Source organism: Hipposideros armiger, unplaced genomic scaffold (assembly GCF_001890085.2).
Source record: "Hipposideros armiger isolate ML-2016 unplaced genomic scaffold, ASM189008v1 scaffold_219, whole genome shotgun sequence".
In the NCBI taxonomy this organism is placed as follows: domain Eukaryota; kingdom Metazoa; phylum Chordata; class Mammalia; order Chiroptera; family Hipposideridae; genus Hipposideros; species Hipposideros armiger.
The window spans coordinates 1,388,556-1,416,206 of NW_017731569.1; the positions used below are offsets into that span (position 1 = coordinate 1,388,556).

A 27,651-nucleotide genomic window follows, 5' to 3' on the forward strand; every position below is an offset into this window, starting at 1 on the left:
TCTTTTTGAAACATAATATGACTCAAAACAGCCACTAGAGGACAGTCAAAACACTGGGGATGTGGCAAGGCAAGTCCTTAGATGAGAACCTTAAAATGAAAGCAGTTTTTGCAGGATTTTGAAAGGGATGGGGGTGGAGGGGGAGGGAGAGAGAGAGAGAAAGGGAAAGCAAAGTATCTTCTTGATCATATTAATGTAACATTAAGGGGGACTGGCAGTAAAAATATCACACAAGCCTGAAAAGATTTTACGAGCACACATTTGCATGATGATGGGATGACAATGCCTCCTCCCGTCTCCCGGTGCCTTGGGGACAACAGTTGTAGGACAGTGATTCAGCACATATGATGTAATGAGGTCCTTTCCCGATACACTCCGACTTAACGCTGCCTCCAAAACAGCAAAAGATCAAGGATAACACACCAAAACACACGTCACTGGTCTTATGGAACGTTTACAGGCAGCCGTACGGGTAGGTCATTTGCTATCTATGTGTCTGTGTTTAATGCAAATGATATCTTTTTTAGATTCTGAAGTCAGAATTATTACTTTTTATAAAAATTCTCACAGCTCTATTTAACCCACGTGACTTGTGGGAAGAAATGACTCACATGATTGCTAAAATGTCCCTGAAAATGCAGACGACATGGTGACAGACGTTGGAGTACTCAGCTCTGATTCTTTAAAAATCTTTCCAAAAAGAGAATTGGGCTAGAAGCAGGGAGGCCATGAAGAAGAATTCTAAGTGTTATGCAGCATCCTAGACTTGAAAGCTAAAACCATTTTAAGGTCCTCAGCATATAATATTTTCCATGATTTCCAACCTGTAATTTTTCTCTTAGTCATTTTAAAGTAGAACAATCTGTATACCATATTACAGACAACAAGCATTTTCCAAATTAGCAACTGCGGGAATGGCCCATGGAAATGTGGCTACAGATGCAGTTTGCAAATGTTCAGAGTAACTAAGAATCATTAGTTATTCTAGGCATAAATGTAATGAATAAGGACAGAAGTTAGGGCCAACACATTTTGATTTACTAGAGCAAAGTTCTGCTGGCTGTTGTGGGGACTTCCCGGGAACTGCACCCTGGCTTCTTGGAGGAAAATGCTTTGGGCACTTCGAGCTGAGACAATGGGAAATAACCACATCCTTGTTCTTTCCGTTTGAGATGACTAATCCTAAATCTGTTGACAGTACAAGGGAGTAAGTGTGATACTTGGTCCAACACAATTTCTTCAACCATCTGTCTAAAACATAGCTGCGATTAATAGATTGAATATATTTACCCATGTTTTTGTCAGGAAATACTTCTTTTTTGTATGAACACCTAGAACAGCAAATCATTTAGCCTAACCATTATAATGGGATGTCGACCACATTTTATTCTAATCTCTCTAATCATCTGTGTGACCTTGAGTTTGTCTCTCCTTTCCCTTCCATAATAGAGTTGCATGGGAGCTGTAGATGAAGCATGCCTGAAGTATTTGGCCACTTGGATTCACAAGAGACATCCTACTTACTGTAAGAGACAGGGAAATCTGAGTTAGTGATTCCTAAGATTCCTGAAGAGGCCTCATAAACTGTAGTGGTTCTGAATACCAAAGAGTTTTTGTATATCTGGTTCTACTACAGGCAAAACCCCTAGGATGGGTTGTAAAATAAATTAGTCATTTGCAAGAGTAATATATGGTTCAGGTTGTGAAGTGCCTGCAAGTTTGAGATGTGGGGGCCCAGTTAAAGTGTGCGGTGGACTAGATCCTAGGGATTCCTCTCTGAAGCTTCCCTGGTATGACCAGAGGAGAGACCTCCATAGTTCCTAATGGTATCTTTCAGATGATCCCATCCATCTTAAAGTTACTGTACACTCCTAGAAAGCAGGTTGTGTCTCACACATCACTCAATTACCCCGGAATGTCTTGCACATTTGTAATTCCATGAATGTTGACTGGATGAATGAGATTGCAAGATAGATGATAGACAGCGATGAGCTTCCCCAACATACTTCCCTGGGCACTTTGCTTCTAGTGAAATTGAATTCTTCATCCAGAAGCAAGACCCAGAGCGGGCATGGATGGCTCTCTCTTTTGTCCACAGGTGTCTCTGCTGCCTCAGGCCATGCCCTCTACATTTACCAGCTGTTCAGCCTCTTTGCCAATGATAGTTAACTTTAAGGTTCCTGAACTGCTGGGCAGTGTTAACTGACATTTCTCAGTGAGTTATATGGACTGGGTCATGTCTAGGACAGCATTGCTCATGTTGGAGGTGCTCTGTACAAGAGGAGGGAACGAAAGAATGGCTAGATGAAAAGACATTAAGATCCAGTTTCTTGAATGTAGAAAGAATTTTCAAAACCCAGTGCTAGTGAAGGCACTTGTTTTACTCTGAGCCCTTTCTTTCTCTTCCATCTTCACATGCAATAATGCCTTCTGAATGGGCCATTTAGCAGCCATGATGATAGTTTTGTAAAGTTGGATGTTTTAGGAAAATGTGGGTTCTTTGATCTCTTATCTGGTCTGTAGCTATGTTTCTACTTATTCTTTCCAGGCTCTGTCTGCTCTTTTCCCCTAACCTCATTCAGGTTATGGTGTTTGTGAAATTGCTTTCACTTTAATTATTTTTATTTCCACCAGAAGCCCATAATACACCTGAAGTAAGACTGAATCTTGCCTGGAGTGAATGCTGATAGACAAAGGATGAAATGGTATAACTAAAAGAAAAAAAAATAATTAAACCTGATGCCAATACTAATGGGATCAATCACTTAAGAAAACAGCACCAAAATGGTCTTGAAAAATAAGTGTGGGGATGCTTATGTACTAAAAATTTTAAATTAAATGTATTGGGGTGACATTGGTTAGTAAAATTATATAGGTTTCAGTGTACAATTCTATAATACATCATGTATATATTGCATTGTGTGTTCACCACCCAAAGTCAGTTCTCCTTCCATCACCATATACGAGTATTTGAAACCCTGTGTTATGATTTTTTTCCTTCCTTCCTTTCTTCCTTCCTTCCTTCCTTCCTTCCTTCCTTCCTTCCTTCCTCCTTCTTCCCCTCCCTCCCTTTTTTCTTTAATTTGTTCAATCAGTCTTTCACGATTACACATATAAGCAAATAAGACAAAGGGGCTTTTCTCCTTTTGAAAATATGAAAAGTGAGAGAAATGGGAAGAGGTCAGACATTCTGTAAAAAGGCAAAGTGTGACCAAGCTGTCTTCAATGTATGCTATAATACTGTTTTGCCATGAGAATAACTAGCAGAGCCACAATTAATATACTGACAGAATCACAATGCTGATATACCAACTATGTATACACTCATATTTTAAGCTTCAATATACTTTCATGTATTTAACTTCATTTCTATAACAGTAATGGTTTCCCAACTGTAAGAATTTTGGTGGACTTTGTATATACCCTTTAAAGCTGCCATATTTTTTCATAACATTTTAGTTAGAACCATTTGACTAATAGAAACAGAGACTCACTCGTGGCATCTGTGCCAGCAACTAGGTACTGTTCACCAAATGATTTTTTCTTTCTTCCCAAGTACACTGCTGGGTGGCATGTCATAGCCACCTTTCCACTTGGATGTAGTCTTGTGACTAGGTGTTGATCAATGGAATATGAATGTAATGAATAGTACAGAATAGTAATAGTATATGAATAGTAATTTACATGACTTCCAGGCCCCAGCACACATAATTCTCTCTTTTTTCCATTTTACACCCATTGAGTGGAAACATCTAAGGATCAAGAGAATGATCTATAGCCAACATTGCTGCTTAGAGGAGAGCTGCCCTGTAGAGCCAGCCAACCAGACTAAGACTGTGTAATATGAGTGACAAATAAATACATCTTCAGCCTTCTCTTCATCATTCCCCATCTTCTTAAATCTCCCCTCATAAATCTTATTTTCTAACCATTTAATTATTTAATTCTCTTAGCTCTCTTTTAAAATAGGTAGGCTATTTCCTGGTTTTGCTTGGACAATTTCAATTGTAGTCGCCTCAATGGATGCACGCTAAAAGATTAACCAGGGGAAACACTTCCCGATATTTTCCCAGGCCATGCTCCATAGTTATACTTCCAGGTACACCCAGCTACCTGGTTGGAGGCTAAGGGGACTATTACACCAATCAAGTAATAACAACCTCGGAGTCCCTTTCTGCCTCAGTGAAGCACAGGCCGTAATACAGGGCCTTGGATGCCTATGGAGGTTTTTGTTTTGGGGGGCTTTTTTGGTAAGATACACACACAGAAATAAATGCTGCCCCCATTTTTGTGATTCTCTGGAGTTGGCTGCTACAGAGCAAGCTTAAGCAATCTGTTTCTCTGAAGGGAACACCCATCGTTCTGGGAAAATTTATTCACATTCCTTCCTAGAAGAGAAGGGAAGGACTAAGTGGCCTTTGGCAGAATTTTAAGACCTAGCTATCTAAAAGAAAAAAATGACATTTCACAACAATGAAGTGATGTGGTAGTGAAAATTTTGATTTAATATTGCCCACTGTCTCTAAAAGATTCACGGTGCTTTTGTACGTACATCACTTAACCCTAAGATACTTAGTTTGGTAATAGCCTCACTTGCAGAGCCAGATAAATTACTTTGTCCATGGTTTACCAGAAACTGTTATAGGCCAACAACTGGTGCTTCCCTTCAAGGAATAACTAACTAGGCAGGGGCTGGAATCCTCATGTTATCGCTTTTGAGTCAAAGGGTCTTGAGCAGGCTAGGTAACTTTGAGCTCTGAATCTTTGTCTGTGAAATGAGAATAGGGTGGCTGGACCATTTGCCTTTCAGTCCTTTGACTTATCTCATCCATTCAGTGGGTCAAGTCGGGTTTTCTTTATTCCCATCCTCATCTTTGATGGAGAGGGGTCTTTTAATATAATGTTAGAACTTTCCAAACCTCCCAATCTAAAGGAAACATTCAGTAATTCTCCATCACATTGCCCTTGTTTATTTTCTTCAGAGAATTCATCAGTATCTGAAATTATTGTTTTTTAATTTTTGACAACCATTTGCATGACCCCTCACACACACACACACACACACACACACACACACACACACACACGTTTGCTTGCTCACCACTGCATAGTACAGTACCTAGCACATAGCAGTTACTTAATCAGTGAATAAATCCAAGATGTGCTATAATAAGTGATCAATGTTAGTCTTTGTTGATCTGATGGGTACTTTCCAAGATTGGGGAGATCCAGTGCAAAGAGAACTTACGAACATAGGTGATAGTAGTATAGTGACGTGAAGTCAGACCTGAGGGAGAGCGCAGAGAGTGAGGTGGACACGAGGACGAGAGGGAAGACGATCAGGGTGGAGGGGCGCTGTAAGCCCCTCTCAGGGAAAACTTGGCAGTGACTGAAAGGCAACCAAGGGGAGCAGTAGAGAAACATCTGCACTTTCCTTTTTGTACTTCAAGGAGATTCCTAATAGAGGGAGTAAGCCTGGAGCCATTCTCATTGGACTTCCAAGCCATTTGGAAACTAGCAAGGTGTCAAAACTGTGATGTGTTAAACCAGAAAGTGATCTGCATTATAATGCCTATTCAATAGTAAAACTATGGTCTTTCTCTCCTGCCTCAGTGGAGAGGATTTCTGGGTTGGCAGGTGGTTTTGCTTTTCCTATGTGGTTTTTGCATGCTCCACACTTTCTGTATTGAATACTTATTACATTTGTGATATTATGCCATGGAATTAATATAAGAACTAAATCTATCTGAACGCTAAAAAACAACAACAACAACAACAACAAAAACAAAAAAACTGTGATGCTTATTCCTAGTGGTGGTGGTGTGAGGACTAAAATGGATTAAAGCATAGATACCCTTAACACCCTGATACAGAATAAGCAGTAGCCTCAGGTCCTTGAATCCCCCTCTCGCAGGCACCTTCAGCATCTCCTCTCCTCAGCATTCCCATCAACATTCAGACATGCTCATAGCTCCTCTTTTAAATAAACCCTTTGTTCCTGTATCTATCTCTATTTACCTCCCTGCTCTCCACTCCCCTTCACAACCAAGCTTCCAAAAAGAAATACCTTTGTTCTCTCCCCTCCTGATGGGTCTACCACAACCCAGTTAACTAAAAACAAACAAACAAACAAACACACAAACACCTGCCTTGCTAAGGCCACCTGATGTCAGATACAAGAAGCACATTCACACCCCTTTTGTCCTGGCTGTTTTGACACCACATTCACCAAGTTCCTCTCCTACTGTTATAACACTCATTCTCACTCCCCATTGCTACCTTTTCCTCTTCTACCTGACTTTTAAATGTTGAACTTCCTTAAGACTTGGCCTGTTAGAGACCTTCCTCTCTATATTTACTCCTTAAGTATTCTCATCCATTCCTATGATTTAAATCCATCTACATGACAATTACCGAATTGATAGACTCCAAATTTATATCACAACTGCAGATCTGTAGATCCAAATATCTACTTGGTACATCCACGTGGGTATCCTACAGACATCACAAACTTAACATGTCCAAAACAAAACTCTTGCTCTCCCCTCACCCCAACCCAACCAACACGCTCCTCTTTCAATCCTCTTCATCTTGGCAAATGCCACCTCCATTCACCCAGAAAAATAGCAAGTCTCTCCTTCAACTGCTGTGACCAATCCATGGCTAAGCCCTGCCAGCCGTCTCTCCCAGTGTAATGTGACTCACCCTTTTCTCTTCATTTTCATGTCCTTCACTCTGGTTTTTCCTCCATCGTCTCTCATCTGAAATGGTTTCATTTCCTTCCAATTTTTATTTCCTTTCAACTCTAATTCATTCTTAAAATTCCTATTATATCCTAGAATGATAATTTAAAAATTAAATTTGAGCATATCATTCCCCCCAAATAGAATAAAATTTGTCTTTTCCATGGCCCATTCGAATAATCTAGCCTTTGCCTCCTCCTAAACCTTCATCACATCTCAGTTTCTTATCCCTTGTCGTGCACCAACTACATGTTCTTCTTCCACCCTTCACATTTGCCAAGATGTTTCTTACCCCTGAATATTTGTGCAACATGTTTCTTCTAGATGGAATGTTTTCTCCACCCCTTTCACCTGCCTGCTCTTAGTAACTCTGCACATTTCCAAATTATTCCCCTGATTCACCAATCTAAATTAGATCACCCCCATTTTTCCTGAACGCTGCCCTTTTCTTGCAAACCAATTAACACAATTTGCAATTATTTAGCTGTACCTGTGAGTCTTTATAATATCTATCTATAATGATATATAATTGATATATTTAATATTAAGATATTATATACAATATTACATAATTATATATCAAATTATATATAAAATATATATTTAATTATATATCTGATATATATAATTATATATATATGACATACACATATATCTGTAATTTTATAGGTATACATGTGATTGTTTCTCCTACTATATATGTTTTCCTGGCTATTGTATATCCAGCACCTAGCACAGTGCTTGGCACATAGTATGCATACAATAAATACCTATTTCATGACGGAATATTAGTACTTAGTAGTGATAAATTTTTATAGTGGTATAGACCTAAATTCCTTTTCTGAACCCTGTAGAGCTCGAAGTGTTTGGGAATTCAGAAATCTTGTGATTTTTAGAGTGATGTAGTGCACATTCCACATTTCAGAACCCTCCTGGCAGGATCTGGGGCAGCATCTGTAATCAAACACTAATATTTCCACAATCAAATGTACAAATATTTATAATAAGAAGAACCAGTTAAAACTATGAATAGCCCCACCTCAGGTCCGGTACAATATTACCACCAATAAAGTTGTGAAAACAAAGTCTGAGTTTTCAGAGGGGTTTGGATTTGGGAATTCTATTAAGGGTTGAGTTACTGCCCTATCCCTGCCACCATATCTGGCTTTCTTTCATAAGAGGTGTCCACAGAAGAATTCACTTTCACCATGTGAAAAAGCACTTGAAAAAGCACTTGACATTTACTCAGACTGACTCAAAATAAATGCAAACCACTCACGAGGAAACAATTGATTTTCAATGGACTCCAGTTAGACAGCCTTTCCACCATGAAATTCACTCTCATTGAAATAGCCACCTTCTGGAAGCACTTAAAACTATCCATTTTCAACAGTATTGGGAGGAAAAAATAATTAAGTAAATCTTGTTCAAAGCCAGGGTCACTGCTGCCCAAGATGTATTTAACAATACAAGGTCTGCCTCACTCATCCCTACCCCTGCTTTCCACTCACGGCATATAGATAATACTTCTCTGTTAACAACGTCCCTGAAATTTCCAAGTATGTTTATGCTTGCATTATAAATGCTTTCACCTTTAAATTTAGTATGGTGTTTCCGGTTATTGATTATTATTTGTAATATTTGTTCCATTTAAAATTTTTATCTATAAAAGAATTAAACATTTATGAAAAATTTCTGTCAAAAATTTAATAACATACTTATAACAAAAAGGGACTAATCAAGGAGAAATTTTCAAGATGCTTTATATTCTGTCAAAAATATGTCTATGTCGGGCCGGCCGAGTGGCGCGATGGTTAAGAACTCGCTTGGGATGCCAGAGGGCCCCGGTTCGGATCCCACATATGAGGGCCAGTGACACTGCCCTCCACAGCTAAGATGCTGAACAACAGCTCAACCTGGAGCTGGGTTGCCATGAGTCGCCGGCGACGGCGTAGGCTGCAGCCCCTGTGGCAGTGGGTTGCCATGGGCTACTGTGTGTAGCCAGCAGCCAGCGTGAGCGGCCAGCAGCCAGCGTGAGCGGCCAGCAGCCGCAGTGAGCGGCCGTCCAGAAGCCGGCGACTGATCTGCCTTACCAAGGAAGAGCGCAATGACGGTGCCAACTTGGGCCAGTGAAGCAACATCTTCCACAACTAGATTGAAGAACAAAAATGACAGCAACTTGTCTGTTCCCCTTCCCCCAATTCCCCAGCACTGTTCCCATCCCCCCAATCCCCAAAAAAAAATCTTAAAAAAAAAAATGTCTATGTCTAGATGCCTAGAATCATGTCTTCTCACCTATATTTTACCACCATTCTGTGTGTGTGTTGGTTGGGGTGGGGAGGGCAGTGGGAGGAAGGGGACGGGACTGTTCTAAAACAAATCATGCAAGTTTTTGAATGACAACCAGAATTTTAAAACACTTGATAAATTATTGTGACTTGACTTTAAAAATTGGAAAAATCATTCTCATGTTAGTGTTATTGGCATGAAACTTTGACACATAAAGGTATTCGGGAAAATTATTACAACAGAAAATAAACATAAAAATAAACAACTTTGGGGGTGTTATTAACCTACTTTAAACACCATAAAAAAGTAAATGAGCAGCAAGATTTGGTCAAATATTCAGAAGGGAACAAAAAGCATAACATCAATAAGTGGCGTTCACTTTAGCAAATAAGAAAATATTAATATAATTTTTTCCTTTTTTATCTTTATGAAATTTATTGGGGTGACACCGGTTAGTAAAATTATACAGGTTTCAAGTGTACATTTCTATAATACATCATTTATATATCACATTGTGTGATCACCACCCAGAGTCAGTTGTTTTTCCATCACCATGTATTTGATCCCCTTTACCCTCATTTACCACCCCCCTCCCCCCCTTACCGTCTGGTAACCACTAAACTGTTGTCTCTAAGATTTTTTGTTTGTTTGTCTTGTTTGTTTGTTGCTTTCAGTTTTTTCTTTTTTCTTTTTCCTTATTGTTTCCTTTTTTCTTTATTTTTTGTTGTTGCTTGCTTTAAGTTTTATATGCCACATATGAGGGAAGTCATATCGTTCTCAACTTTTTCTGTCTGACTTATTTCGCTTAGCATGATAATCTCAAGAACCATCCATGTTGTTGCAAATGGCACTATTTCATCTTTTCTTATGGTAGAATAGTATTCCATGTATAAATATACCACATCTTCTTTATCCAATCATCTATCGAAGGACACTTCGGTTGTTTCCATGTCTTAGCCACCATGAATAATGCTGCAATGAACATAGAGGTACATATCTCTTTACAAATAAAGGTTTTCAGATTTTGGAGGTAGATACCCAGAAGAGGGATTGTTGGGTCACATGGTAATTCTATTCTTAGCTTTTTGGAGAACCTCCATACTGTTTTCTATGTGGTTGTCCCAATTTACATTCCCACCAGCAGTATATGAGGGTTTCTTTATCTCCAACACTTGTTATTACTTGTCTTGTTGATAATACCCATTCTAAGAGCTGTGAGGTGGTATCTCTCTGTGGTTTTTATTTGCATTTCCCTAATAGCTAGTGAAGTTGAGCATTTTTTCATACATATGTTGGCCATTTGTATTTCTTCATGGGAGAAGTGCCTGTTCAGGTCCTCTGCACATTTTTTAATTGGCTTGTTTGTTTTTTTGTTGTTAAGTTATACATGTTCTTTATACGAGGTGTGACAATTAAGTTCACAAACTCACCCTAGAAAAAGTGCCACATATCTCATTGCTGAATATCACTACAGTCACCTTCAAAGTACTCCCCTTGGGAAGCCATTTACCGATGCCAGCACCTAGTCCACCCTTCAAAGCAGCTCTGGAAATCTTTTTCTGGAATGGCCTTGATGTCCTGAATATCATCAAAATGTCTTCCTTTCAATATTTCTTTTATCTTCAGGTACAGAGAGAAATCATTAGGGGCCAGATCAGATGAGTAGAGAGGGTGTTCCATTACAGTTATTTGTTTACTGACTAAAAACTCCCTCACAGACAGTGCCGTGAGAGCTGGTGCATTGTCGTGATGCAAGAGCCATGAATTGTTGGTGAAAATTTCAGGTCATTTCTGTCTAACATTTTCACACAGCCTTTTCAGCACTTCCAAATAGTAAACTTGGTTAACTGTTTGTCCAGTTGGTACAAATTCATAATGAATAATCCCTCTGATATCAAAAAAGCTTAGCAACATTATGTTCGCGAACTTAATGGTCATATCCCATATATTTTGGATATCAGCCACTAGGGGTGTTGTTCACAAATATCTTTCCCATTCAGTTGGTCTCCTTAACTTGCTTTATGTCCAAATGTGCATTTTTAAATATTTTCAATAATAAGAAAACATGGTAATATCACATCTTTAATGTAAACAATCTCCCAAACAAATGGCAATTTTCAAAGATGGTAACATTATTTTCTTAATTTACCTTCCAATATTTGTAATTGTAAAACAAATGCTGGATGTAACTCTAATCTGAATTCAAAGCCACAAAGATATGTCTTAGAACCAAGAGGCTGATTGGTAGCCTCTGCTTTAAAAGAGGCAAAAAATAGTTGGTGACATTTTATTCATCCTTAAAGCAGCAGAGACACAGAATTTTGAGAAATGGAACTTATTCACCTCTTAAATTAGGAAAAGGGATAAACATGAAGATGAAATTGAAGTCATTTTAAACTTTTGTGTTCAATTTAATTTTTTTTAATTGTAATAAAGTAATCATAACAAAATTTTCCATTTTAACCATTTTTAAATGCACAGTTCTGTGGCTTTATGTTCATCTACTTCGTCAATTTTTTTTTTTTAGCTGAGCCATCCTGCCACCTGTTGGCAGCTCAGCGGCAGCTCAGCTCGGGCCGGACTCAAACCGCTGTTGCTCAGAGCTCAAACCTTTGAGCGAGCTCTTAACCAACTGAGCCACTCAGCCAGCTCTCATCCACTTTGTTATGCAACCATCTCCAGAAATTTTTCTCATTTTCCCAAACTGACACTCTGTACCCATTAAACGCTATTTCCCCATTTACCACATCCCAGCCCCTGGCAACCACCATTTTACTTTCTATCTCTGTGATTTGAACTAGTCTAGGTGTCCAATATAAGTGGAATCATACAATATGTGTCCTTTTCTAACTGTCTTATTTCACTTAACATAATGTCTTCAGGGCTCACCTATGTTGTATCATGTGTCAGAATTTCATTCCTTTTTTAAGGCTGAATAATAGGGCATTATATGTATAGACCACATTTTGTTCATCCATTCATCTGTCAATGGATACTTGCGTTGCTTCCATCTTTTGGCTATTGTGAATTTTGATGCTTAAACTCTTTTAAAATGCTTTCTTGTAAAATACTAGCTAGAAAAATTTCTCAAAAAGATAAAACTGACACCCTTTGCTTCAAAATACAATATATTCAGTCAGGGAAGAAAGTCCACGTGGTTCAGTAATCCTACAATCAGCTTCCCACAGTTAAGCATTTTTTCATTAGATGAAATGCATAGTGTCCACTTAACCACCTTCCCTCCCAATCTACAAACTTAATTTTAGAATTCATGTAACATAATGGATGGATATAAAGAATATCATGCTAAGCTAAATAAGTCAGATAGAAAAACTCCAGAACCGTATGCTTTCACTCATGTGGGATATAAAAATGAAAGCAACAAATGAACCAGACAAAGAAAAACTCATAGATACAGATGACAGTATCGTCGTTACCAGAGTGAAAGGGGGAGGAGGGTGAAGGAAAGGCAGAAAAGAATAAAGGGAGTCAAATATATGGGGACAGAAAGAGATTTGACTTTGGATGGTGAACACACAATGCAATATATAGGTGATGTGTTATAGAAATGTACACTTGAAACCTATATAATTTTACTAACCAGTGTAACACCAATAAATTAAACGAAATTTTAAAAAGGAATTCATGTAATATAGAGATTATAATAAAACACCCTCCTGTTGTTACTAAATGTGTGCCACTGAAAGGGGACAATGATTTGCGAAATTCACCAAGTTAGTAACAAGAACAGAGAACAAATCCTTGTCTCCTAATTTTTCAGGTAATTCAGTTTATATCAACTTTGTGGATACATGTAAGCTTCAGAATCACAACAGTCCAGATACACACTAGATTCTAGGATGCATTTAGATCTATCTTAAACCCCACTTAGGAGGTTTATGATTAAGATTTCACCTTAATATGGCCCCTTGTAATGAAGTTTTGAAGGACAGACTCCTAAAATTTTCTCATACAAGGTATGATGTGGAAGATAACTTAGAGATTATCTTGGGCAACTCCTCATTTTGCAGCAGGTCAAGAAGTAATAATTTCCCATTATATTATATAGCCAGTTGCCTCAAATCATTTTAGGAATAAAGAGGGAGATGAATTAATTAGTAACATCTTATGTTTTACCTATATCTTTCTTTTATGTCTAAGGGAAGATTATCGCATAATTTGATGGTTTTCAAGGCACCATACTAGAAAGTTATTAGTTTCTATTTTTTAGGCCATAGAGATTGAGAGCCATGAATGAGTGTTTCCTTGAAAGCATCCAAACCTTTCATCTCATGAACTACTATTAAAGTGGATATATTTATCAAAGGCGAAATCTTGTTGATAGCCAACCTGATTGAATGCTTCTTGAAGATGAACTGCTCCTGTGGGAGAGTCATCATATTGCTCAGTAATATATGCAATTGCCTCCTTGAAAGTCTAGTGCTCTTGCCTTAGATGAAAATTGCACTGCCTTCCTCATATCCGCCTTTCCTCCCAATTACTGTCTTAATGTTGCTTTTCAATGTGATTTCATCATGAAGGCACAGAGGAAAACTTTTGGGTTTCATATTGTAAAGAAATCATAATAACACACTCTACTATTGCTACTAAATTTGTGCCACTCAATGGTGACACCCTGTTATCTGTTTAAAAATACTGTGTTCAGTCTCTCAAACAATGTCATATAAAAAGTAAGCTAAAGGGAAAGAAAATGAATTCACCTACTAGTCTACCAAAGGATTCCATCCTGTCAGCAAATACTGAATAAGCAAAAATTCCTTACTTGAAAGGGGAAAAAAAAAAAGCTTTTCTTCACAATTCCAAACTTACAAAGTCAATAAATTGGGAAAATTACTATTTATATTGCAAAGGATTTATTTTTCATATATGGGTTCACTGAGACTCGTCCTGCCTTTAGAATCTTGCATGAGTTCATTTCATTGACAAAATATAATTACACCCAGAACATCAAAAGCAGAGGAGTATCGGAAATAAGATTCTCAGGCTTCCAGGCCTGTGACACAGAGGAAAGCATGAAAGAGGGCAGAAATAAATGCTGACTAGATAGATAGATAGATAGATAGATAGATAGATAGATAGATAGATAGATGATAGATAGATAGACAAGATAGGTAAGATAGATATGGAGAGAGAGAGAGAGCCATTATATAGAATATATTCATATGAGAGACACCAAGCTCACTTTCAAGTGGAATAAAGCATGATTCAGCTAAAGGTGGCAAGTAGATGCAGATCTTGCGACCCAAGGTTGTGGTTCTCAAACATCCTCATTGCTGCCCTGGTTCCAACTATTATAACCTTATTTAATATGACCCCAGCCCCAGTCTCATACACACAGAGTAAGTTTTTATTCTTTTGAGATGAGGCATAGCAACTTTACATTGATCAAATGCTAAGATTCCCAAAGCCACAACCTAAGTCAACTCAGGATAGGCAGACAAAAGCAAGAGGAGGTGACCACAGGGCCTTGTCACAAATCTAATCGTATCTTCTACTGAAGGACTATACTAAAGCTACCTAGTAACTCCATCAAAGGTGCTCATGCTTACACTATATGTTCAAAGAAGAAGAATTTTTCTTTAAATGGGCGTTTCTTGGGCCAGCAGAGTGGCATGTTGGTGAAGAGCTGGCTTGGGATGCCAGAGGGCCCCGGTTCAGATCCCACATATGAGGGCCAGTAACACTGCCCTCTACAGCTAAGATGATGAACAACAGCTCAACCTGGAGCTGGGTTGCCATGAGTCGCCGGCGACGGCGTAGGCTGCAGTGGATTGCCACAGGCTACCTTGTGTATCCAGCAGCCAGCATGAGCCGCCAGCAGCCGCAGTGAGCGGCCGTCCAGAGGCCGGCGACTGATCTGCCTCACCTGGGAAGAGCACAACGATGGTGCCAACTTGGGCCAGTGAAGCAACATCCTCCACAACTAGACTGAAGAACAAAAAGGACAGCAACTGGTCTGTTCCCCTTCTCCCAGTTCCCCAGCGTTGTTCCCATCCCTCAATTCCCCAATAAAAATCTTTAAAAAAAAAAAAATGGGCGTTTCTTGGCAGTCACTCAAGAATGACTTTTAGTCTCTTACTCTTCCCTCTTTCCAATGACTAAGTTTTAATGTAATTATCTCCACACAGTCATAGGTAATGGCTGATGTATCTCAGAGATTCAGTCGCTTACATTATTTTGTCTATAATTAATTGCTATGTACCTGCCTGTCATCCCTATTCATCAAGAGCAAGAACTATCTTGTCCTTTTCTCTGCCCACAGGCCTACGTCTTCCACATGACTTTGGGGTATAGACACTCAATGATATTTTATAAACAAAAATCCCAACAATCAAAAGCCATATTTTAAATGCTTTTATTTTCTAATCTCTGAAATACCCATTTTAATGTTCCACATGTTATTTCCTCTTCGTTAATATCACCAAATCTTTTTGTATGACATCAAGAAGAAATATATAAGCAAATTAAGATTTTTTCATTAGAAATTTTATTTCAACATGTATTATAATTGTCAACTTTCTTTGTTCCAAATGTGAACTTAAACCAGTGACATTTACCTTCAGTTCCCAAGGAAATATCTTTGCTTACATGTTTAAAGTCTGAATGTCATCTAGCAGCAAAATTTGAATCACCATTATTTAATTTTCTAGTATGAGTCTTGCCCCCACAGGTTGCTAATTCTCTCTTCTGTGCATGACCTCTCAGTTCAGTTCTTAACAGGTTTTCCTCCAATTGCAACCCAAACTATTTTCTACACTGTCTAATATCTCACATCCTTAAAGCCATCCACCCATTTATCTTTACATTTCAAAAATATGGACATAAGGCCAGCATGTACTTCTGCTCAGTGTTTAATGGTGAAATTTAAGTAAGTACAATGAAATGTGAAAGCTATTTTAAAAAATAGCATGTATACACCATTACTAAAATCATATAGTTGTGTGAAATGAGTAGTAAAAATGCCAAAATATGAGGTGACATTTTGCAGCGCCAGCTCATTTTTAGTTCACTAACTCTATGTTACCTATCCACATACACACATAAAGAAACCATCCTGGTCTAAAATGTAATGTACACTTCCACAAAACTATTACATCAGGTGCTGTTCTACTGGACTTAAGGCAGCCAAGCATTGGGGCCAAAATTTAGATGGAGCTACCACTTCAACCAGAAAGGAATAAAGAACCTTAGTTTTTAAGACACCACTAGGTGTGTAGCAGAAGGATGACCCCCCCCCCCATATCCACATCTTAATCTTGGGATCTGTGAATATATTGTCTCACATGGCGAAAGGGGCTTTGAAGATGTAATTAAATTAAGGACCTTGAGATGAATAGATTATCCTGGATTATCCAAGTGGGCCTAATGTAACCCCAGTGTCTTTATAAGTCAAGGACGGAGGCAAGAGTGTAAGAGTCAGAGAAGGAGATATGACGAGAGAAACAAAGTCAGAATGATGAGCACATCAAAAAAAGACTTGACTGGCAATCGCTGGCTTTGAAGAAGGACAAGGCCCCCACTGAAGGAATACAGGCATCCGCTAAAATATGAGAAGGGAAGGCGCAGTTCTCTCCTAGAGTTTCTAAAAGGAACACAGCCCTGGTGACACCTTGATTTTAGCCCAGTGAGGCCCATTCTAGGCTTCTGACCTCTAGAAATATCAACAATAAAATTACATTGTCTTAAATCACTAAATCTGTGGCAATTTGTTACAGTAGCTATAAGAACCTAATACAAGGTCACTAAGCCCTCAAAACACTCGTCCAAATGCTTGATAATCACATTATAATAATCACATTGAGAGAATTACTGCAAAATGTATGCTTAGAGGAAGTCAATGTGGAAGGAAGGAAGGAAGGAAGGAAGGAAGGAAGGAAGGAAGGAAGGAAGGAAGGAAGGAAGGAAATCTAATGCAGAAAGTTCACAAAAACACTAGGTTTTCTAAAATTTCAAAGCTTGTGGGATTTTGTAGAAAGGGGCTACTGAGGAGAAACGTTATTAAGCCTAGTAAGTAACTCAAAATTTTAAAACTGAAAAAAATTGTTTAAAAAATTATTAACAGGAATGAGTTGAAAAAAAAAGTGCAGATAAACAGCCTTACTCGATAGATCTAAGCATTTCAATAGTGGGCTGAGATCTCCTTGGGAGCATGTATCAAGTTTTATTTATTTTTATATACTCGTGCCACAGCGCAGTACCTAACAGTCAGCACTTAATAAGTATTTGCTGCATGAATAGATATAGGCTCTAGGGGAGCAGGCTCTAGGCTGCCCTTCTCAACCTGTGGGTCGCGACCCCTTTGGGGGTCGAACGACCCTTTCACAGGGGTCATCTAAGACCATCGGAAAACAAAAAGATATTTACATTACAATTCATAACAGTAGCAAAATTACAGTTATAGAGTAGCAACGAAAATAATTTTATGGTTGGGGGTCACCACAACATGAGGAACTGTATTAAGGGGTCGCGGCCTTAGGAAGCTTGAGAACCACTGCTCTAGAGGAAGGGATAGCAATACAAAAAAAAAGGTCATTCATTCATTCATTCAACAAATATTTACTGAGTGCCAATTTTGTACCAAGTGATAGAGTAATAACAAAAATATAGTCCCTGCTGTCATGAAGCTTCAAAACTTCTTCAGCCCTCAAATAGCCTCCAACCTTTAAGCATCTTTGATACCAGTATCCCGGGGAGATACAGCTTTAATTTCGTAAATTTCCATTTCATTGTGTCAGTTTTTTACGTTCTCAAGCATCTGAATTATTTAAGGCCATAATTTACTTATTTTACACCTTCTGCCAACGGAGCTAACTTATCTCAAATAGTGTTTTTCAGACTCTGTCTCTCTATATAAAAATCTGACTAGTCTACCAAGCAATGAACTCTCTAAGGCAATCCTCTGCCTCTTGCCCCAAACCTTCCATCCCTTCGCTGAGACAAGTTGAGAAAATTCAGGCAACCCAGTGAGAGTGGGTGTCCCAAACACAAAGAGAAAATGGAAAGTACTTCGAATTAATGAAAGAAATGTGATTGGATTTCTTTTGAACATCATGGATGGGGATAACTGAGCTAAAGAACATATTTTTATACAATCCCAATCAGGCAAGGATTTTGTTACATTTACAGGGTACCCAGTGCAGTGAGCAGTGCTGCAAAACATACACGCTCAGTAAATGAATGAATGTCTGCTGAGCAGGGCCAGAGAGAAATTTTTCTTCCCAGAGACAAACACGTCTTCTGGTTTGATAAATAGTACACCCCGTATGAGCCCTTGGGACAAGGAGGGCTCGAATCCATTTCCAGTTTGAGGGATGACAAAGAAGGCGAGCAGAGGTAAGCATTTGGGTAACAGTTTAGTCATCGCTTCTTTAGTTTACCGACCTTCACCCTGGCAACACTCCCTCAGAGCCAACTCCCACTAGGAGCCAGGAAGGTCAGATCTTCACTGCCTGTGGCAAATTCAAGCAAGGAGACAGCAAGCAGAGTGTTGCAACATTGCACAGATTTAGAAGAAAGGCAAATAGGGAACTGTTACTTGTATCTCGTGACTTTGGCTAGATTAAACTTTTTTAAAGAGCACTTTCTTTTTTTAAATTAGAAAATATCTTGAGTCCCAGCTGAAGGATATTTTATGAAGTTGACAAAATGATTTTGATCTTCTCATGTCTCTTGGCTTCCTCCCCAGAACTGTTGCCTGGCTCAGCTCAGAGAGGCTCTCCCTGCACTGTTTCCTGGGTCAAATCTTATAGCTAAGGGCCTTCCCTCACGGGGAGTCCAGTCTCCATTAATTCCCAGCTGACTAGAAAAATGCCGTGCTCCCCAACTCCATTTCCAACTTGCTGTATGCGTTAGCAGCCTACAGTGTTGCCCCTAAGGAACCCTGCCCTTTAACATGGAGTGTGTAGAGGAGACCTCTGCTTGGCCTCAAGAACTGCAAATTGGTACACATGGTTCTCACCAAAACAGCTTCTCACCCAGCAGAAGTCTTATTGTTACTTCAATAGTGGCTACCCCTTTGGAAGTCCTGTCCATGTGAATGTCACCCTCCAGGAGTCAGACAAATGGCATGATAGCATGCAGAGACCAAGTCGTGGACAAGAAGATTCTCTCTATTGGCTTGCAATTAAACAAGATGATGGAGGAAAAGTGAAGCTATATTTTTGTCACATGCTACTCTAGTGTGTTTTTTTTCCCTCTACATCAGGCTCATTTTTGTAATACCAACAAACATCTCAAAGGTGTTTGCTTCTGTGTCATGCTTCTGTCAAGTTAATATTTCCCTGCTTACAAAGATGTTCTTCTTTCATCCTTGGAAAGAAGTCTAACAGAATTTCACTGTATTATGGAGAGCTCTGCCAAAGGAGTATTTTTAATCTGCTATAGAGACTTCAGTATATATCTATACCAGAACCACCAAATTTTAAAATAGATTACATAGTTTTGTTTTGTTTTTGTTTTTAGGAAGTGATATTGTTTTCAAAATGATATAAACTATGTAAATGCTGCTGCTACATATAATGTTATGCTGATCCAAGACATCCAGTTAATAGAAAATCCACTTTGGGAAATAATTTCTGTCATATAACCAGTATCATCTTCCTTACAGCCATTAGTGTTTTACAACGGCACATGTGACCTGAGGTTGACTCATCGAGCCCTGGGAAGAGGTTTATTAGTGGAATAGGGTTATGTAGGTGGGTGGCTTATCAATATGTCGGAAGCGGCACATGCAGCAATCATTTTTATAACTACAAGCACAAGGGAGGCTATTTTAAAATCACAACTGGGGAGAAATAAAAACATGGACTGCAATCACTGTGGTTGTTGCCTGTCATTTTAGATCTATTCTTTTGTTGGTTGCCACTAGCAACAAGAGAGTCCAGCTGAAGAAATTTTTAATCACATAAATGTTGCTCCTTTACTTCCCTGATCATATACTCCGCTGCCCTGAAAAGTAGGCACGTTCAACAGAAATCAATAATCTGAGCTATGGATCCCGTGGATGAAACTTTTTAAATCTTAAAACAACAATCATCAATCATAAAGATTAGGTCCCTGGAGCCATGAAAAATAACCTCCACTGAGCTCACGAGCATCCTTCTGTTCTGCAGCGTATGGCACAATGAGACTGGCTTCTCCAGCCCTCGTAAAGAGAGACAGAGAGAAAATTAAATATCCAATATTTGAACCAGAAACTGATCTGAGCTCTGCCATGGCTGATTGTACTTTTAAGGGCTTTGATCATTAGAACACAGTGAAAACAGAAGGGGTCTTGAAAATAACTCCTAATAAAAAAAAAATCTTAATAGCACAAAAATGATATAACTGAAGCTACTCTTAATTAAACCTTAACACGCCAGGCACTGTGCTAAATGTTTACCTACCGTAACTCATTTAATCCTCATGTGTCTGCAGATACAACCTTCCATTTTTTTTTTACATACATGGAGAAACAGAAACTCAAAGAGATTAAGTAATTTGCCTAAAGTCACACACCAGTGAGTGCACAGGAGAGTGAGACCAGTTTTGTACAACTTCAAAGACCGGGCTCTTTCCACTCTGCCACACTAGCTCTCTGAAAACGCAGAAAGCTACTAGTCATTCATGGTATATTATATTAGAGGTCAAGGAGCGAAGGAAACAGAGGCCCTTCTGTGTACCAGACACTTCACATACGTTATCACCTCGAAAGCACACTGTAACCTTGTGCAGTATTGACATTCAAACCCTTTAAGGGACATAATTAGGATTACAGAAATCCTAGGGGCACAGCTAGCATTGAAACCAGGCCTGTTTGACTCAAAGGCATGTTCTTCCTGCTCTCCCATCTCACCTCCTACAAAGTGGAGCCCTTATATAATGCTGGTATTTGTGGATTCAACAAAGGTCATCTTAGATGAGTCCTTTTTATTGAATGTAGTTATGTTTTAGAAACCATGTGACTTATAGCTTAGCCAAATCTGTATACATTATAGATTGCTATGTAACAAAGCTCTCCCATATTTTTCTAGTTTCCGTTAGAGATCACAAATCTCCTTTAAAAAAAAATTCCCCCCTTATTCTACTTCTACAGGGGAAAAAAGGGGAAAGAAAAGGCACAGTGGGTCCAAAAAAATGTTATGGTCAAATGGCATAAGAATAAAATGCAATTGCTTATTCATAAACTATTTAAACTTTTATTAAGTCTTATAAATGCCACTTAAGAAAAAACTTTTAAAATTTGGAGCTCAAATTCAAAGGGAAGCTAACCAAAAATTCATTGATCAAATTATCATTTCCTATAGACCGTATTATAACTTACATTCTTACAAAAGTGCATGGCATTTGCAAATTTCCACAGCATGTTTAACTCAAGCAGGAACAAGGAGCCCTTCTCGACAGAGTTCTCCTGGAACCCTTTACTGAGACGAAACCCAGCACTCAAGGCAGTGAATTCTGAATGTAGTCTACATAGGTTTGTGTATTCCTGTGAACCCGCAAAGGTAACGGCAGTGAGAAACCTAGCAGAGGCTCCCTCAACATTGCTGAATGGCAAAGGGAGAAATTAGGAGCATAGAAAAGTAGAAGCCACTACCTTGATTTTGAACAATATTTAATATTTTAAATTCTAAAATGCTGTTGAAAATAATACATGCCTCACAATACTATTTGTATATAGTCTGAAAGACTCTGTTGACGAGACCCCTCACATGACAGGGTGTTGTCTACAAACACTTGATGATATTATGAGGATTTCTCTCCCCTCAGACCAGACCTCCTCATGGTTGGCATCCCCACATCACTTAGCGTCTTTCCCTCCAACCCTTGGTTTTCTTAAATTTCTCAGGTTTTTTTTTCTTTCAATTTCATTGTTTTGTGCTCTTATTTTTATTATTTCTTTTCTTCTATTTATTTTCATTGTACTTTGCTTTTCGTTTTCAACCTTCTTAAGATGAAATGTTAGATCATTAATTTTAGACCTTTCTTTTTTCCTAATATAAGCATTTAAAGATTTAAATTTCTCTAGGTCCTACTTTTGCTGTAGCTCACAAATTTTGATACATTGTAATTTTGTTATCAGTTTAAAGTATTTTCTTTTTTTTAATTAAATTTTATTGGGGTGACAATAGTTAGTAAAGTTACATAGGTTTCAGGTATACAGTTCTGTAGTACATCATCTATATATCACATTATTTTCTAATTTTCTTTGATCCATAGGTTATTCAGAAGTCTGTTGCTTAATTTCCAAACTTTTGGATTGTCCTAAATATATCATTATTGTTGATTCTGTGTGGGAAGAAAAACAATATTTGTTCTACCTTTCTAAGTTCTTCTGGTTGGTCTAATAACCAAATTAACATGAGTCAGATTAACAGGAGAAAATGACCAAGTTTATTATGCATGTACGTACAGGGGTTCCCTAAGAATATGAGACCTGAGAACAGATTGGGCAGTTAAGGCTTATCTGTCTTCTCGACCAAAGGAGAAGAGGGCAGCAGGAGGTTTGTGGTTTGGGGCTTCAAAGGGAAGGAAGGCAATTTCAGGTGGAGATGGAAAAGCAAATGTCTGTTAAGTAAATGTTTGCTGAGCAATCTTAACAATGGGACACAGAGAGGAGCTTGATCAAATGGGCCTTGGTAGACTCCACCCTATCACATTTATTTCATATTAAACTATAATTTTCTATGATGATAGCTCCCTTCCTGGAGCTGGTCCTGCATTTAAATTCTTCTAGGGAGTTAAGGGGGAAACCCTGAGGATTTCATTTCTTAAAAATAACCAGCTTAAAATAATCAAATATATATTTTTAAAAAGCCATATTTGGGGGTGGCAAACTCTGCTTCCACTTAATTCCTAATTAAATTGTGGTGGTTAGAAAACCTACTCCGTGTAATTTTAATCCTTTCAAAGTCTTGTTTTATAGCCTAGCATAGTATAACTATCATGTACATTTTTTTTAAAATATGTATTTTTCAGTTGTTGGGTGTAGTGTTCTCTATATATAGAACATTACAGCTAGATAATGATGATTGTAGTGTTATTCACATCTTCTATATCCTTATTGATTCCTTTGTCTAGTTTCTCAATTGATTAGTGAAAGTAGAGTATTAAAATCTCCAAATTGATTGTGGAATTGTCTATTTCTCCCTTTAATTCTGTTAATTCTGCTTCATGCATTTGCAGGCTCTATTACTAGACACTATGGCATAATTTTAAAAATAAATAAATATTTGACCTTTGCCCCCGATTCCTGGCACAGAGCTCCTAAAACCCCTGGAATTTACCATTTTTTGTGTGTTTATAAGATGACACATGGGAGGGCCCTAACTCCAAGAAAAAACAGCCAAGTGATTTGAGGATTAGACCTCTAGGAGGCAGAGGAGCCGGAAACTGAGTTCAGCCACTCATGGCCAATGGTTTAATCAACCATACCTACATAATAAAGCTTTCATTAAAACCCCTAAAGGGCCAGGTTTAGGGAGCTTCTGAGTTAATGAACACATCAGGGGGTGCACCTGGAGGGGGCATGGAAGCTCTACAACGCTTCCTCCTGTACAGTGCCCTCTACATTGCTTCCATTTGGCTGCTCTTGAGTTGCATCCTTTATAATAAAACCAGTAATTGCAGGTACAGTGCTTTCCTGAGTTCTGTGATTCATTTTAGTGAATTACTGAATCTGAGGGAAGGCTGTGGAAACCCCCCAATTTTTAGTCAGCCTGGAAGGAGCCTGGGAAACCCATGTGTGGCTGGTGTCTGAAGTGGGGCACTCTTGTGGAACTCAGCCCTTAACTTGTGGGGTCTGCACGGGTAGTTAATTGAACTAAATTGTAGGATACCCAGTTGGTGTCAGAGTATTGGAGAATTAGTTGGTGTCAGGAAAAAAACAAACAAACAGGTGTATAAACATAGAATTATTATGTTTTCCTGTGATAAATGATTTGATTCATTTATCATTATGAAATATTCCTATTTATCCTTAATAATACCCTTTGTCTTGAAGCCTGTCTTATCTGACATTTGTATGGTATATCTTTCTGTGTCTTTATATTTAAAGTGTATGTCTTGTATACAATACATAATTGGGCCTTGCTTTTTAATTAAAATTCAATTTGACCTTCTCTGTTTTCAGTATTGTCTAGTAGGACTTTCTGTGATGATGGAAATGTTTTATATCTGCACCATCCAATGTGGTAGCCCCTATCCGCATGTAGCTATTGAGCACTTAAAATATAGCTAGTGCAACTGAGAAAATGAATTTTTAATTATGTTTAATTCTAATAAATTTAAATAGCCACATGTGGCAGTGGCAGCCATATTAAACAGCACTTGTTTAATTCATTAATATTTAATGTAATTGCTGATATGGTTGGATCTAGGTCTACCATTTTGTTTCCATTTTGTGTCTCTCTTGGATAATTTCTATTGATCTATTTCCAAGTTGTCTGACACTTTATTTTGTCATCTGAGCTTTAACTCCCCTGCACATTCCCTTTCTCCCCTCCATCATTTGGAAACACATACTCACCGTTCAATACTTAAACGATTTTTAACTCTTTGAAAAATTTCCTGAATTCCCATAAGTGTACCGAACCATTCCCCCCTTGTGCCCCTACAATATTGTACACATTTATTTCTCCTGGTACCTCTAATCTTATCATTAGCTCTGTCTCTTCCTCTTAGCTGTCTATGTCTTATTCATCTTTTATCTGTTCTCCTCACACTGTGGTATGTTCTCTGAACACTATATTGATTCTTTTTTAATCATTTTGTAAATCTCAGGATAAGATCCACTAGACGCAAAACTATTCCCTGGAATAGAACTTTCCTCTGTCATAGGCTGGACAGATGCTAACAACATTGTCCTCAGATTCACCAGACCGAAATGTTATGAAAGAATTGCCTCTCAGGAAAACCCCTACCAACAGCATATCCTTTGTAACGACAGTGCCTTGTTGCCATTAGGTCAAATTGAAATTCATGTTAATGGAAATAATTTAATCATCTAAAGGGATTCTGGACTCTAACAAAGAAGAGAACGTAGGATTCCCTCAGAGGCTGTGAAATTGGTAGCAAAATATTTAGTATTCACCAAGGAGACAAAACTCCACTCTGATTTTCACTACCTGTAACTGGAAGGACAAATTACTAGCTGTGCAGCCTCTGAGGTGTTTCATAACCTCTCTGAGCCTCTGCTTTATCTATAAAATATCAAAAATGATACTTAATTTGTGCCATTGTTATAAGTACTTAAAAGTATAGATTTAAAGTTCCTGGCAAATAACGTTTGCACTGAACAAATAGAAACCATTAATGTTATTAGTTTTGTAAGCATTATCATTATTGTTTTTATTTGTAGTATACATCTAGTCAAGTTTATTAGAAACAATTTAGGACATATTAAGGCTGATTTAGTAGCTACTCTTGGTAATATATTCTTTTTTTGCACAAATTCAAAAGTCTCCAATGTTTTATTAATATTTTATTCTAGCTATCCTTAGGATGTATAATTTGGCCTTTGAGATGGGAATTTCAGACCAGGAAAGATTCTTTAGGGTCACATATAAACAATAGAAAAAGGTATCGCTTACCAACCCTGAGCATGTGCCAGGCACTGTGCAAAATGCTTTACCCGCATCATCGAATTTAGTCCTTACAACAACCATGTAAGATGGCGGCTGTTGCAAAAGAAGAAAACAAAGCCTTTGAGAGGTTAAACACCTTGTCCAAGCTCAAAAAGTAAAATACAAAGCTGGGACTCAAGGCAAAACTCTAAATCCTCACCCTTTAATTACCACTCAGTATTATTTTCTAGATGATCCAAACCCCCTGTTCTCCCATCCTGCTAGCTTACCTGGAGGCCAATCCAGGTCTGTACCTTCATAGCAATAAAGCTAATGGTAAAACCAATGTAAACCAGAAAAGAAAGTGCCTTGATATCAGGAAACCACGTCATATTAAAAATGCTACATATTATTGTTTCTAACTAAGCAGGAGGAAGCCAGTAGTGGTAGGCATTAGCAATCCTAACACTCGGATTCACTTTCCTTCCAAACACTTAGCTATGCATTTCACTAAAACTCAGGAGAGTTCTCCTGACTGAGTTGTCTCTGCCCCTATTTATCAGTAGAGAGAGCAGAGCCAGCTTCTATCCACAGACACCTCCCACACAGCAGAGTGAATCAGCCTCAGACCTAGTCAAGGTACAAGTCCTCTCCTTCATCGTCAGAATTCTGTCCACTTTGTTGCTTCAGCTTAATGAATGAAAAACTTCCATATCAGGGAGAAAATGAGGATTAAAGGGAACAACAATAGACATTGAAATCCATCCACAGAGATCGCATTTGTATATGCATTTAGAAACAAGAAATCAATGTTCTAACCTGAGGACTTGCAACCTGAGTTAAAATATTCTCTACCCCCCCCCCCAAATGTCTAAAATTGAAATCTATTCTGTGGTCCTTATTAAAAGTAAACACAAATATCACTCTTAAAAGATATGCTACACCAGAGCAATAATCAAAGCCAACAAAGGCTTTAATTGGAAAAGGGATGTTGGTTTTAATTCCTTACTTTTGGAGAGTATGTGTGCATCTAAGTGATATGAAATGATGTTTTAACATTTCAGTTTTAATAAACTCTTCTTTAGAAACTCTCACTACGATGATTACTTGCAAAGTAATCCAGCTGTCCACAGAGAGTCACTAATAACAAAAGAATCGCCATGTTTCTCTCTATGAATTACGCTGCCCCAAAATTCATACTTAGCACAGAAAAGCTGTGTATTTGTGTGTGTGTGTGTGTGTGTGTGTGTGTGTGCATGTGCGCATGTGCATGCAAGTGTGTGTGGGGGGTGAGGATCTGGGAGAGAAAAAATGACTTCATCTCTTTTAGACTCTGGCTTTAGCTAATTTTTTTTTCTAGTAGTTCAACTAACACAAAAGAATGGCACAAGATCAGTAGAAAATTCGCGGATTGTTCCAATACTAAAATATCCAGGTTTGGAGCTCAATGTTTTTGTTTTCTAAAATGTGATCCTATAAAAGTTGTTTATAGATTACTGTATAAGGAGAGAATGAATTAATCTACCTAATGCACTCTCCTTGAGAACTGAAAAGACTGACATGGATGTTTAATCAGGTATAAATCAATAGAATGCAATTATTTTACATCTTTTCAAACTAGGCAGACTGGTACTTTCTTGATTAAGAAAGACAAAAGGACACTTGCCTTCCCCCAAAAAAATCACACGTTTATCATCATTTACTATCTTCATACTGAGATTCCAACGATGCTATCAGGTATCAAATTAAATGTTGATTATGGGCAGGAATGACATGGAACACATCTAACCCCTGGTACATACAAGCATCAATTAGTCAGAAAGATGCTATGGCCCAGTGGAAGGATGCCGCAATACATCAGAATAGATACCATGTAAATAAACAGTCCAGTGCACTACGTGTATGTAAGGCATGATTATCAACCCTGCCTATAGGTTCTTGGAACAAGGAGCAGAGATGTGGTATCTGAGGAGCAGAGAGGACTAATAAGATAGAGGACAACAGAACTAGGCATTAATGTGAGGACTTGTTTTTAGAACAGGATAGAGCGCAATTTC

The 27,651-nt window shown here is 38.2% G+C and overlaps 1 long non-coding RNA gene across 1 annotated transcript in view; it reads left to right on the forward strand.

Moving 5' to 3' along the window:
• The first annotated feature begins 362 nt into the window (after positions 1-362).
• The window catches only part of LOC109389068 (uncharacterized), a 65,242-nt gene continuing 37,953 nt past the window's right edge, over positions 363-27,651 (forward strand). Inside the window, exon 1 of the long non-coding RNA XR_002125340.1 lies at positions 363-472. This is a non-coding gene — a long non-coding RNA (uncharacterized LOC109389068). The remainder of the gene's footprint in view (positions 473-27,651) is intronic.